The 8,217-nt window shown below is 47.5% G+C and overlaps 6 non-coding genes across 6 annotated transcripts; 4 read left to right on the plus strand and 2 right to left on the minus strand.

The window, feature by feature from the left end:
• Positions 1-359: 359 nt before the first annotated feature.
• On the plus strand, positions 360-473 carry LOC140279099 (U5 spliceosomal RNA). Its single transcript, XR_011909296.1, has one exon. It is a non-coding gene; the product is annotated as a U5 spliceosomal RNA (small nuclear RNA).
• A 308-nt stretch (positions 474-781) lies between these two features.
• LOC140279080 (U2 spliceosomal RNA) lies at positions 782-965 on the plus strand. Its single transcript, XR_011909281.1, has one exon. It is a non-coding gene; the product is annotated as a U2 spliceosomal RNA (small nuclear RNA).
• A 2,281-nt stretch (positions 966-3,246) lies between these two features.
• LOC140279098 (U5 spliceosomal RNA) lies at positions 3,247-3,360 on the plus strand. Its single transcript, XR_011909295.1, has one exon. It is a non-coding gene; the product is annotated as a U5 spliceosomal RNA (small nuclear RNA).
• Positions 3,361-3,668: 308 nt separating this feature from the next.
• Positions 3,669-3,859, plus strand: LOC140279075 (U2 spliceosomal RNA). The gene has a single exon (XR_011909276.1). It is a non-coding gene; the product is annotated as a U2 spliceosomal RNA (small nuclear RNA).
• A 2,632-nt stretch (positions 3,860-6,491) lies between these two features.
• LOC140279082 (U2 spliceosomal RNA) lies at positions 6,492-6,675 on the minus strand. The gene has a single exon (XR_011909283.1). It is a non-coding gene; the product is annotated as a U2 spliceosomal RNA (small nuclear RNA).
• Positions 6,676-6,983: 308 nt separating this feature from the next.
• LOC140279061 (U5 spliceosomal RNA) lies at positions 6,984-7,097 on the minus strand. Its single transcript, XR_011909264.1, has one exon. It is a non-coding gene; the product is annotated as a U5 spliceosomal RNA (small nuclear RNA).
• Positions 7,098-8,217: the final 1,120 nt, after the last annotated feature.

Consider the following 8,217-nt stretch of genomic DNA (forward strand, 5'->3'; position numbering starts at 1 on the left):
AGTCATGGTAAGACATGGTAAATATGAAGGACAAAGCAGTTTTAACATAGTTTGAGTGAAGGAATTCATTTTATAGATAAAATCCCAAGAGTCTGCTGAGAAAAGAGAGTGAATGCGAAGTAGACTTTAACACGGCTCTGTGAGCGAGCCGAGTGTGGGCTAACCGGGAGAATTGCTTGAAAGAAACGCGACACCGAATGAGCGGTCAGAACAAAGCCTCAATACGGTGTTCCCGTGGTGTTTTTGTTGCTGCCTTGTCGATTGCACAGGGGCAAGCGTTTCAACCAAGCAACGCTCACCATGGGGAAGGTGGCTATGGCAACTAGCCTGATGCCCTGCTCCCGCAGTGACGGATAATCATACTCTGGTTTCTCTTCATAACATACAAGTCTTTCGCCTTTTACTAAAGACTTTCGTGGAGAGCAGCACTAATGAGTTGTTTCTATTTTTGGCAGGCTTTACCTTTGCGGGTGAAGCCCTTTCTGTCTGTGCAAAAGAAATCTTGTTACTGTGCAGAGTGATTTCTCTGAGTAGAGTCGCCTTACTTGTTGCGATTGTGCCGATGTTCGAAGCTGGATTGCAAAGTTGTTGCTTGAATGGTGCTTGCTGGAGCATGCGGGAGTGCAAAGTTATACCATTTAAAAGGGCTGAAGAGTGCTCAGTGCAGCGGGTGGGCGGAGGTGCAACGTGACACTCTGGCCACCTATGGCCATAAAAAGAACACTGCTACAAGTGCGCATTGTGCCAGCAAGGGCCCTCGGACCTGAAACAGTGGACAGTTATCGCTTCTCGGCCTTTTGGCTAAGATCAAGTGTAGTATCTGTTCTTATCAGTTTAATATGTCCTCTATACGAGGACTACATATTAAATGGATTTTTAAGAATAGGAGTTGAAAAAGGTGCTTGCTCCGTTCACTCCAAGCATCGACCCAGTACTGCAGTGCCGCTGGGAACGGTGCGCTCTTCTCTGCTCTTGTGAAAAAGCAAACAGCGGTGCAGGATGGAAGTTTCAGGGAGCCCAAGATGAAACTTTCTTTTAATCTGCTGAGAAAAGAAAGTGAATGCGAAGTAGACTTTAACACAGCTCTGGGAGCGAGCCGAGTGTGGGCTAACCGGGAGAATTGCTTGAAAGAAACGCGACACCGAATGAGTGGTCAGAACAAAGCCTCAATACGGTGTTCCCGTGGTGTTTGTGGCTGCCTTGTCTTTTGCACAGAGTAAAAGACAAGGCAGCCATCGAATAGGGCCCGATTGTTCCTACTTGGTCAGCCGAGGAGCAAGGGGGGGGAGCAAGCGTCTCAACCAAGCAAATCTCACCAAGTAGGAACAATCGGGCCCTATTCGATGGCTGCAACACCTGAAAGAGATATTGATGCGAGACCCGATCAAAAGCTTTTTCAAAGTCTAAATTTAAGATGACAAGCCGGGTGTTTCTGTCTCTAGCGTAATCAATGATATCTCGAATCAGTACGAGGCTGTCGGTGAGTTGTCTCTCTGAGATGGCACAAGCCTGGTCTGGGTGAATTACCTCCTCTAAAACAGAGGACATCCGTGTCGTTAAAACCTTGCTAAAAAGTTTACAGTCAAAGTTTAAAAGTGTGATGGGCCTCCAATTCTTTAGGTCAGTCTTATCATTTTTATCAGAAATGAAGAAATAAATGAATGCCTATCAACAAATGTGGGATCTAAACTCTAGTGCTTCCTCTAAAATAATTTCCTTTCTCAATTTAGAAATGTGTGTGTGTAAGTCACAACACCCGTGACACCAAAACGGCTTTCTTTTCTCTACACTCTGCACTATGAGCACACACACCAAATCAGAAAGGGTTTTTTCTCTCTTTTCTACATTATGGACTGTGGGGACACAAAACCGCTCTCTCTTTTTTTTTTTATCGTGTGCCAGGGCGTAGTCTGACGTATTAGATTGTGCTTAAGATACGAATGGGTTTATCAGTCACATCAGAATCCATACATACTGATCCTCCCGTAATAAAATGGTCGGATCTTATCAAACACACTTTGTTTCTTGTGACAATCAAGTCAGCGAAACAGCGTATACACGTCAAGACACTGAATCAAGTTTGCCACAAGAACTCATAAGTTTGGCAGTATTGCTCTGCCGTCAGCAATCATACATCCATTTTATTTTCGTGAGACATGTGCAGGCACCTGTTCATCTACTGTTCTATCACTATGAATTAGTTTATCTATTATCAATAAGGATACTTCTACAACTACTCTATCAAAGTATGTCCGGACTTCTTACGTTGTCAGTTGCTATATATGAATAAGTGGGTAGCTACTGACAAGCATTAAGCATGTCACACAGCCCAAACATATAACATTTCAGGACACACCACACAGTTAACAACCACAGTGAAGCGTGTCAAAGCCCAAACATGTAACATTCAACAGGACACTTACACAACACATTCAAATCAAACAGTCAGACAACATACAAGAACATATACCCCAGCCGGCATTGCTCCCTGCCTATTTTCCTACAGCTCACTATGTGTGCGCACACCTTTATTCACAAACTCTTCAACTTATACTCTTTTACCGAAGCTGCTACAGCTCGATTGGCCGAATACCGAATAATCCTAATTCGGTGAATTTGACATCTGCCTTACATGTAACAGATTAGCGGTTTAGCAGTTTTAATTTAGTTTGAGTGAAGGAATTCATTTTATAGCAAAATCCGAAATCGTGAAGAACTCATGAAAGTAAGCTTATTCTCGGATTCCTGAAACTTTAGATTTGCTATTTCTTTTACTGCAAAGTACAACGTTGGTTTTTTTGTTTAAATCTTTCAAGACATGGTAAATATGAAGGACAAAGCAGTTTTAACATAGTTTGAGTGAAGGAATTCATTTTATTGATAAAATCCCAAGAGTCTGCTGAGAAAAGAGAGTGAATGCGAAGTAGACTTTAACACGGCTCTGGGAGCGAGCCGAGTGCGGGCTAACCGGGAGAATTGCTTGAAAGAAACGCGACACCGAATGAGCGGTCAGAACAAAGCCTCAATACGGTTTTCCCGTGGTGTTTTTGTTGCTGCCTTGTCTTTTGCACAGAGTAAAAGACAAGGCAGCCATCGAATAGGGCCCGATTGTTCCTACTTGGTCAGCCGAGGAGCAAGGGGGGGGGGGGGGGGGGGGGGCAAGCGTCTCAACCAAGCAAAGCTCACCATGGGGAAGGTGGCTATGCCAACTAGCCTGATGCCCTGCTCCCGCAGTGACGGATAATCGTACTCTGGTTTCTCTTCATAACGTACAAGTCTTTCGCCTTTTACTAAAGACTTCTGTGGAGAGCAGCACTAATGAGTTGTTTCTATTTTTGGCAGGCTTTACCTTTGCGGGTGAAGCCCTTTCTGTCTGTGCAAAAGAAATCTTGTTACTGTGCAGAGTGACTTCTCTGAGTAGAGTCGCCTTACTTGTTGCGACTGTGCCGATGTTCGAAGCTGGAGTGCAAAGTTGTTGCTTGAATGGTGCTTGCTGGAGCGTGCGGGAGTGCAAAGTTATACCATTTAAAAGGGCTGAAGAGTGCTCAGTGCAGCAGGTGGGCGGAGGTGCAAAGTGACACTCTGGCCACCTATGGCCATAAAAAGAACAGGGGTGTTAGCGGACAAGTGCGCATTGTGCCAGGAAGGGCCCTAACCAGTGGACAGTTGTCGCTTCTCGGCCTTTTGGCTAAGATCAAGTGTAGTATCTGTTCTTATCAGTTTAATATCTGATATGTCCTCTATACGAGAACTACATATTAAATGGATTTTTAGCAATAGGAGTTGAAAAAGTAGCTTGCTCCGTTCACTCCAAGCATTGACCCCGTACTGCAGTGCCGCTGGGAACGGTGCGCTCTTCTCTACTCTTGTGAAAAAGCAAACAGCGGTGCAGGATGCAAGTTTCAGGGAGCCCAAGATGAAACTTTCTTTTAGTCTGCTGAGAAAAGAGAGTGAATGCGAAGTAGACTTTAACACGGCTCTGGGAGCGAGCCGAGTGCGGGCTAACCGGGAGAATTGCTTGAAAGAAACGCCATACCAAATGAGCGGTCAGAACAAAGCCTCAATACGGTGTTCCCGTTGTGTTTTTGTTGCTGCCGCTGTTTGCTTTTTCACAAGAGCGCACCTGTTGAGGGGGGGCCTGGGGGGGCCTGGGTGATGGTGGGTCTCAGGCCCGGGCTGCTGCGACTGGTGTGACCGGGTGGTTTGTTTGTTTGTTTTTTGTTGTTGTTTGTTTGTTTTTTGTAGAGGTCCTCCGGAGTGGGGTTGGGTTGAGTGGGGTGGGGCGGGATGGGTACCTTCTGGGGGTACAGTAGCTCCCAGAATATGGTCGCTGCAGGCCCCGAGCCTGGTGGACATCAGGCCCTCCTGTCCTGTGTTGGCTCCGTTTTAAAAAGTACAGAACTTAGAACAGGTCTAGTCCCTGGCTTTCGGCAGAACTGTCTTCTTTACTTTTTTTTTTTCCCCTTATCGTGTTCAGCATTATGGCAGCAGAATTGTAGTCTGAATACCTTTGATGCCAAACAGATTTGCTTTGCCAAGGGAAGTTTTATAAATGTAAAGCTCCCCTTGATGCCCATTTATTTATTTCTGTTTACAATATATGACATGTAATAGAACTGAACCGGACCGGGGGACAAGGAAAGAAGAAGAGGAAAGAAGAGAAAAACAGAACATACATCGCATACAACACAGCTGTGGATATAGATGACCTGAGACGACATGATAATACATCAACTGCTTAGCGACCATGCTACTGGACTAATGAATGTGGTTGTGTGTGTGTGAGAACATGCAACACCCATGGCACAGGACCTACATGATAACCGTGCTTAGTTATGAGTGTATAAGCGTACAGGGCCACAATCCACAGCCCCCCCAAGCAATCAGAAGCAGGCAGAGAGGGCCACAAGACCCAGGCCACCAGCAGCCCCCACAGAGCACAGAACCCAGGAAGCCCACCGCAGGGGCAACCACGCATCCACCCAGAAGACTGCAGAGGAAGCCCCCGGAAAGAGCCCCCATAAGCATAGGGCAGAGGCCCTCCGGGAGCCAGGGGCAACAGCCCACCGACGTCGCCAGGCCCCAGCCGCCCAGACATGGGCCGTGCACTGGATCCGGGCCCCAGGAGCCCGAGCGCCCCCAAACCCCCCGGCAGAGGCCCCACCCAATACCCAGGAGGGCCAAGCGCCCCAGACAGCCACACAGTGGGTCAGCGCCTGCCCCAGCACCCCTGGCCAAGTGCCCTGGGAGTCAAGACGTGCCCACAGGTGGGTGAAGTCGCGAGCAGCGGAGAGAGGCCACGCCGCCCCCCCCATCGGGAGAAGCACAGGCAGGCCAGGCGACAGCAAGTCCAAGATCCAGGCCCAATCATTACCACACACACTTTCATGTCCCATACATCCACACGTCCTCCCTCCCTCGACTCCGCTGGGGTGTAGTGCAGCGGGCACACCAGGGGGCCAGCAGCCCCCCAGCCACCACAGACCCCAAACCAGCAGAACAATTAATTAATCCTCCTGGCCCCTCCCGCCCCGAGCAGACACCAGGAAGCAGGGGTGTGCGAAGAAGACCCCTCCCCTCACCCTTCTGGCTCTTCAATATTTTCTAATAGTGAGCAATTAAAATTGAGGGGCAGCCAAACTTGTAGAACTGGGAGCGTGGCCCTCTGGGCAGCCTACATACCCAAAGAGCCCCGCCCACCAGATGCCACTCAGTGTAACCACCCCCCAAGACCTAATGTGTGTGTGTGAGTGTGTTTGATAAGTAGTAATGTCTAAGGTGTAATTAAAACTGGGAACTGCAGAGTGCAACTACTGCAGAGTCCACTACACCCCACCGAACACACACGCCCCCAAAACCCTTCATGTGTGAGTGTGTGCTGTGTACAGGAGCCAGAAGGGAGAGGGGTATGGGGATATACACTGGGGGCAGCCAGGGACTGGCTGCAATAGGCATCCCCGCTACCAGGGAGCCAACACAGGAAAGGAGGGCCTGATGTCCACCAGGCTCGGGGCCTGCAGCGACCATATTCTGGGAGCTACTGTACCCCCAGAAGGTACCCATCCCGCCCCACCCCACTCAACCCAACCCCACTCCGGAGGACCTCTACAAAAAACAAACAAACAACAACAAAAAACAAACAAACAAACCACCCGGTCACACCAGTCGCAGCAGCCCGGGCCTGAGACCCACCATCACCCAGGCCCCCCCAGGCCCCCCCTCAACAGGTGCGCTCTTGTGAAAAAGCAAACAGCGGCAGCAACAAAAACACAACGGGAACACCGTATTGAGGCTTTGTTCTGACCGCTCATTTGGTATGGCGTTTCTTTCAAGCAATTCTCCCGGTTAGCCCGCACTCGGCTCGCTCCCAGAGCCGTGTTAAAGTCTACTTCGCATTCACTCTCTTTTCTCAGCAGACTAAAAGAAAGTTTCATCTTGGGCTCCCTGAAACTTCCATCCTGCACCACTGTTTGCTTTTTCACAAGAGCAGAGAAGAGCGCACCGTTCCCAGCGGCACTGCAGTACTGGGTCGATGCTTGGAGTGAACGGAGCAAGCTTCTTTTTCAACTCCTATTCTTAAAAATCCATTTAATATGTAGTCCTCGTATAGAGGACATATTAAACTGATAAGAACAGATACTACACTTGATCTTAGCCAAAAGGCCGAGAAGCGATAACTGTCCACTGTTTCAGGTCCGAGGGCCCTTCCTGGCACAATGCGCACTTGTAGCAGTGTTCTTTTTATGGCCATAGGTGGCCAGAGTGTCACGTTGCACCTCCCCCCACCCGCTGCACTGAGCACTCTTCAGCCCTTTTAAATGGTATAACTTTGCACTCCCGCATGCTCCAGCAAGCACCATTCAAGCAACAACTTTGCACTCCAGCTTCGAACATCGGCACAATCGCAACAAGTAAGGCGTCATTACTCAGAGAAGTCACTCTGCACAGTAACAAGATTTCTTTTGCACAGACAGAAAGGGCTTCACCCGCAAAGGTAAAGCCTGCCAAAAATAGAAACAACTCATTAGTGCTGCTCTCCACGAAAGTCTTTAGTAAAAGGCGAAAGACTTGTATGTTATGAAGAGAAACCAGAGTACGATTATCCGTCACTGCGGGAGCAGGGCATCAGGCTAGTTGCCATAGCCACCTTCCCCATGGTGAGCGTTGCTTGGTTGAAACGCTTGCCCCTGTGCAATCGACAAGGCAGCAACAAAAACACCACGGGAACACCGTATTGAGGCTTTGTTCTGACCGCTCATTCGGTGTCGCGTTTCTTTCAAGCAATTCTCCCGGTTAGCCCACACTCGGCTCGCTCCCAGAGCCGTGTTAAAGTCTACTTCGCATTCACTCTCTTTTCTCAGCAGACTCTTGGGATTTTATCTATAAAATGAATTCCTTCACTCAAACTATGTTAAAACTGCTTTGTCCTTCATATTTACCATGTCTAGAAAGATTTAAACAAAAAAAAAACAACGTTGTACTTTGCAGTAAAAGAAAGAGCAAATCTAAAGTTTCAGGAATCCGAGAATAAGCTTACTTTCATGAGTTCTTCACGATTTCGGATTTTGCTATAAAATGAATTCCTTCACTCAAACTAAATTAAAACTGCTAAACCGCTAATCTGTTACATGTAAGGCAGATGTCAAATTCACCGAAATAGGATCTAAGGGTATTCGGCCAATCGAGCTGTAGCAGCTTTGGTAAAAGAGTATAAGTTGAAGAGTTTGTGAATAAAGGTGTGCGCACACATAGTGAGCTGTAGGAAAATAGGCAGGGAGCAATGCCGGCTGGGGTATATGTTCTTGTATGTTGTCTGACTGTTTGATTTGAATGTGTTGTGTATGTGTCCTGTTGAATGTTACATGTTTGGGCTTTGACACTTCACTGTGGTTGTTAACTGTGTGGTGTGTCCTGAAATGTTATATGTTTGGGCTGTGTGACATGCTTAATGCTTTTCAGTAGCTACCCACTTATTCATATATAGCAACTGACAACATAAGAAGTCTGGACATACTTTGATAGTAGTTGTAGAAGTATCCGTATTGATAATAGATAAACTAATTCATAGTGATAGAACAGTAGATGAACAGGTGCCTGCACATGTCTCACGAAAATAAAATGGGTGTATGATTGCTGACGGCAGAGCAATACTGCCAAACTTATGAGTTCTTGTGGCAAACTTGATTCAGTGTCTTGACGTGTATACGCTGTTTCGCT

The sequence above is a fragment of the Leuresthes tenuis genome, unplaced genomic scaffold, assembly GCF_036924035.1.
Source record: "Leuresthes tenuis unplaced genomic scaffold, fLeuTen1.0.hap1 SCAF_20, whole genome shotgun sequence".
Classification (NCBI taxonomy): domain Eukaryota; kingdom Metazoa; phylum Chordata; class Actinopteri; order Atheriniformes; family Atherinopsidae; genus Leuresthes; species Leuresthes tenuis.